This window comes from Trichosurus vulpecula, chromosome 1 (assembly GCF_011100635.1).
Source record: "Trichosurus vulpecula isolate mTriVul1 chromosome 1, mTriVul1.pri, whole genome shotgun sequence".
Taxonomy (NCBI): Eukaryota; Metazoa; Chordata; class Mammalia; order Diprotodontia; family Phalangeridae; genus Trichosurus; species Trichosurus vulpecula.
The window spans coordinates 160,326,051-160,332,050 of NC_050573.1; the positions used below are offsets into that span (position 1 = coordinate 160,326,051).

General features: G+C 42.2%; 1 pseudogene; it reads right to left on the minus strand.

Annotated features, from left to right (window-relative positions):
- The window catches only part of LOC118835054, a 30,876-nt pseudogene extending 25,221 nt beyond the window's left edge, over positions 1 to 5,655 (minus strand).
- Positions 5,656 to 6,000: the final 345 nt, after the last annotated feature.

Genomic DNA, 6,000 nt, shown 5'->3' on the forward strand with positions numbered 1-6,000 from the left:
TTACGACCGTTACATCGTCAGTTTCAGTTGCAGCTTCAGTTTCAGAAACAGACACAGCTGAGGCAGGAGCTGCCAGCAGCAGAGCTGATCTACGGGAGGAAGCTGAACAAAGACTTCAGTCCAGTGGGTAATCTTATTACCATCAAGGGGGAAACATGATTTTGCTTTACGCAATCATGTTTCTCTGTAGCCTCCTGGTTACTCTTTCAAGGCGTACTTATTGGGCCTGGAAGATTATGACCAACATATCAAAATGGGGTTGCTGGTTCATGGGTTGGTTACTGTTGAGCCTAAATAAATGTTTTGATTCTTCTGCCTTCTACTATGAGAGTTTCTTCTATCCGGCGATTCCGAACCTTTCAGACATGTTTATGATCTTCTTTGAGATTATAAACTCGGCCCTCCTGATACACTCCTCTAAAGTCCTATCCCAATGACTAATTACAGCATAAATAACCACCTTGGGCTCTTGAATAACATGATAAAAGTATGTAAGTGCTTGGCAATGAGTTCTATGTCTGATCTCTGAGAAACAAACTAGAAACATGTAAAGCCCTTCCAAGCCTAGCTTCAGACTTTTAGGTTTAGAATTCATTATTCCCCTTCCTGTACCTTATGATCTGACTGAGCTGGAAGTCTATGGTGCCAATTTAAATAGATTTTATTCTCCAAGACAAGATTTGCATTTGCAGTTGTTTACAGTACTGATAAAGTGCAATGTTGTTGAGTTCTCTCCCTCTGCACACATTCAAGTATTCAGAATGCCCAGATTTACAGAGTATTTTAAATATTACTTTTAAACTGCTACTGCCTTGGCTACAAATTTGAGTCCTTCACTTTTTGGAAAGCTGTGTGGCATGCTCTTTCTTCTTTTTTTTTTTTTGTTGTTTTTTGTTTTTAAATTTTATTTATTTAATTTATTTAATATATATAGTTTTCAGCACTGATTTTCACAAGAGTTTGAATTACAAATTTTCTCCCCATTTCTACTCTCCCACCCACTCCAAGGTGGCATATATTCTGGTTGCCCCATTCCCCAGTCAGCCCTTCCTTCTGTCACCCTACTCCCCCCATCCCCTTTTCCCTTACTTTCTTGTAGGGCAAGATAGATTTCTGTGCACCATTGCCTGTATATCTTATTTCCTAGTTGCATGCAAAAACATGTTTTTGAACATCTGCTTTTAAAACTTTGAGTTCCAAATTCTCTCCCCTCTTCCCTCCCCACCCACCCTCCCTAAGAAGGCAAGCAATTCAACATAGGCCACATGTGTATCATTACGTAAAATGCTTCCAGAGTACTCATGTTGCAAAAGGCTCACTATATTTTGCTCCTTCCTAACCTATCCCCCTTTGTTCAATTTTCTCCCTTTTCAAAAGTGTTTGTTTTTGATTACCTCCTCTCCCTATCTGCCATCTCTTCTATCATCCCTACTTTTTTATCTTCTTCCTCCTTCATTCCAGTGGGGTAAGATACCCAATTGAATGTGTATGTTATTCCCTCTTCAGGTCAAATCCAATGAGAGCAAGATTCACTCATTCCCCTCACTTGCCCCCTCTTCCCTTCCTACATAACTGCTTTTTCTTGCCACTTTTATGTGAGGTAATTTACCCCATTCTATCTCTCCCTTTCTCCCTCTCTCAATATATTCCTCTCTCATACCTTAATTTAGTTTAATTTTTTAGATATCATGCCTTCACATCCACCTCACCCTGTGCCCTCTGTCTATATATGTGTGTGTGTGTGTGTGTGTGTGTGTGTGTGTATGTATATATGTATATGTATATGTATGTATGTATGTACATTCCCTTCAGTTGCCCTAATGCTGAGGTCTCATGAATCATACACATCATCTTTTCATGTAGGAATGTAAACAAAACAGTTCAAATTTGGTAAGTCCCTTGTGATTTCTCTTTCTTGTTTACCTTTTCATGCTTCTCTTGATTCTTGTGTTTGAAAGTCAAATTTTCTGTTCAGCCCTGGTGTTTTCACTGAGAAAGATTGAAAGTCCTCTCTTTTATTGAAAATTCATATTTTGCCTTGGAGCATGATACTCAGCTTTGCTGGGTAGGTGATTCTTGGTTTTAATCCTAGTTCCATTGACCTCTGGAATATTGTATTCCAGGCCTTTTGATCCCTTAATGTAGAGGCTGCTAGATCTTGTATTATTCTGATTGTGTTTGCACAATACTCAAATTGTTTCTTTCTGGATGCTTGCGGTATTTTCTCCTTGATCTGGGAGCTCTGGAATTTGGAGACAATATTCCTAGGAGTTTTCTTTTAGGGATCTTTTTCAGGAGGCGACTGGTGAATTCTATCAATTTCTATTTTACCCTCTGGTTCTAGAATATCAGGGCAGTTCTTGATAATTTCTTGAAAGATGATATCTAGGCCCTTTTTTTGATCATGGCTTTCAGGTAGTCCAATAATTTTTAAATTATTTCTCCTGGATCTATTTTCCAGGGTCAGTGGTTTTTCCAATGAGATATTTCACATTGTCTTCCATTTTTTCATTCCTTTGGTTCTGTTTTATATTATCTTGATTTCTCATCAAGTCACTAGCTTCCACTTGCTCCAATCTAATTTTTAAGGTAGTATTTTCTTCAGTGGTCTTTTGGACCTCCTTTTCCATTTGACTAATTCTGCCTTTTAAGGCATTTTTCTCCTCATTGGCTTTTTGGAGCTCTTTTGCCATTTGAGTTAGTCTATTTTTTAAGGTGTTGTTTTCTTCAGTATTTTATGGGGTCTCTTTTAGGAAGCCATTGACTTGTTTTTCATGGTTTTCTTGCATCCTTCTCATTTCTCTTCCCAATTTTTACTCTACTTCTCTAACTTGCTTTTCCAAATCCTTTTTGAGCTCTTCCATGGCCTGAGACCAGTTCATGTTTTTCTTGGAGGCTTTTGATGTAGGCTCTTTGACTTTGTTGACTTCTTCTGGCTGTGTGTTTTGGTCTTCTTTGTCACCAAAGAAAGATTCTAAAGTCTGAGTATGAATCTGAGTCCATTTTTGCTGCCTGGCCATGTTCCAAGCCAACTTACTTGACCCTTGAGTTTTTCATCAAGGTATGACTGCTTGTAGAGTAGAGAATACTTTGTCCCAAGCTTGAGGGGTTGCACTGTTGTTTTCAGAGCTATTTCTACACAGCAAGCCACAGCTGCCACGCCAGCGCTACTCCTCCCCCAAGAACCACCAACCCGGACCAGACTCAGATCTCAAGCAGTGTCTGCACTCCATCTCTGCTCTGCCACTTAAGTCTTCCCACCAGGTAGGCCTGGGGCCAGAAGCAACCGCAGCTGTAGTTTTGTAGCTGCACCACCCACCCCCTGTCCCCAGGGTGGTGGCCGAACTGCAAACTCCTTTCACTCTGTTCCCAGCAGCTTTTCCCATTAACCTTCTCTTATGTCTTTGGTGTTTGTGGGTTGAGAAGTCTGGTAACTGCCACAGCTCACTGATTCAGGGTGATAGGGCTTGTTCTGCCCAGCTCCCGGTCTGGTTGGTCCAGGCGTGGCTCATGCTGGGATCTGCTCCACTCTGCTCCCAGTTCTGTGTGATTGACCTTACCCAGTGATCAATCAGGCTCTCCTGGGCTGGAGCCCAGCTTCCATCTGCTATTTTGTGGGTTCTGCAGTTCTATAATTTGTTCAGAGCCATTTTTATAGGTTTTTGGAGGGACCTGGAGGGGAGCTCAAGCAAGTCCCTGCTTTCTAGCTGCCATCTTGGCTGGATCCCAATGCTCTTTCTTCTGATGTGTTAAGTCGACCTCTTCTATGGTGGGTCCAGAAGAAGCACCTCCAGATGGGGCTGCTCCACACCCTGGGAAGCCACCAGGAATGCCCCCTGGCATGCCCCCTCCACTCTGGTACAGATTATTTATGATGGGGTTGCAGACCTTCTCCAGTTCTTTCTGCTGATTCTCAACTTTTTCCTTCTCAGCAGTCTGGTTCTTATCCAGCCAGTTGAGTATTTCATTACATTTGCTAAGGATCTTCTGTTTGTCCTCTTCACCGATTTTCCTTTTCAGTTTTTCATCCTCTATGATGACCTTCATGTTGAAAGCATCAGATTCCAGAGAATTCTTGGAAGACATCTTATCTTTCTGCTTCTCATCCCCAGCCATGTATTTCTCAGCCTTTCTGGACCATATGCTCAATGTCTTCTTTGATCAGACATCCTTTGTCATTGGCAATGGTGATCTTGTTCTCCTTGCTTCTGCTGTTATCCACAGCAGAAACAATGAGGATTCTATTTCCATCAATGTCAGATGTTACTTCAATCTGAGGAACACCCCTGGGTGCTGGAGGAATTCCTGTGAGCTCAAATTTGCCAAGCAGATTGTCATCCTTTGACATTGCTCTCTCACCTTCACAAATCTGAATAAGCACACTTGGCTGGTTGTCCACATAGGTGATGGTGATACTATGTTTGATCAGAATGGTCATAATTCCACCAGCAGTCTCAATTCCAAAGGAAAGAGCAGTGATATCCAACAGCAGCAAATCTTGCACATTCTCAGATTTATATCCAGACAAAATGGCAGACTGGAAAGCTGCACCATAAGCAACAGACTCATCAGAATTGTTGAGTTCTTTGCCATTGAAGAAATCTTGCAGAAGGTTCTGGATTTTGGGGATTCAAGTAGAACCACCCACCAGGATGATGTCATGAATCTGTGATTTTTCTAGCTTGGCATCTCTTGAGGCTTTTTCCACAGGTCCAGCGTGCCATGAAAGAGATCAGCATTCAACTCCTTGAAAGGGGCTCGGGTGATTGATGTATAGAAGTCAATACCTTCATAGAGGGAATTAATCTCAATACTGGCCTGGGTCCTGGAAGAGAGGGTACGCCTAGCCCATTCACAAGCAGTGCAAAGATGGCGAATGTCACTCTTGTTCTCACTGATGTCCTTCTTGTGTTTTCACTTGAACTCAGCAGTGAAATTGTTGACCATTCTGTTGTCAAAGTCCCCTCCACCCAAGTGAGTGTCCCTAGCTGTGGACTTGACCTCAAAGATGCCATCTTCAATGGTAACAATGGAGACATCAAAAGTATCACCTCCAAGGTCAAAGATCAACACATTTCTCTCGGCACCAACTTTTTGTCCAAGCCATAAGCAATAGCAACAGCAGTTGGCTCATTGATGATTCAGAGCACATTGAGATCAGTAATGGTTCCAGCATCTTTGGTGGCCTGGCATTGGGAATCTTTGAAATAGGCTGGTACTGTGACCACGGCATTTGTGAGAGTCTTCCCAAGGTAAGCTTCAGCAATTTCTTTCATCCTGGTCAAGACCATTAGAAGATACTTCTTCTGGATAGAAACTTTTGGTCTCCCCTTTGTACTCCACTTGGACCTTAAGCCTGCCTGCATCATTCACCACTGTAAAAGGCCAATGCTTCATGTCTGACTGTACAACTGCATTATCAAATCTGCGACCAATCAGACGTTTAGCGTCAAAAATTGTGTTGGTAGGGTTCATTGCAACTTGATTCTTTGCAACATCACCAATTAAATGTTCAGTGTCGGTGAAGGTGACTTAGCTTGGGGTGGTCCTGTTTCCTTGGTCATTAGCAATGATCTCCACTTTCCTGTGTTGGAAGACTCCCACACAGTAGCATGTAGTGCCAAGATCAATGACAACTGTGGGTCCCTTTGACATGGTTGCTGGGGAATCGGGGGTCGTAGCTGACCACTGTGGAGGAAGAAGGGCTGTTGCTACACTGAGTAGACCCTGAGTTGGACGTCTGATCTTATCAAACACCATTCCATTTTCTGTTTCCATCCCTGCCTCCATGCCTTTTCTCAGACTTTACTGCAGGCCTGGAATACCCTCCCTCCTCATATCCACTTCCTAGAATCTTTCCCTCGAGTCTTAACTGAAGTGCCATCTTTTATATTAGGCCTTTCCTCATTCCCCAGTTACTAGTACCTCTTTCCCCCAAATTACCTCTTAAATGGCTTATATATACATATACACATATATACTCACACATATACATATATA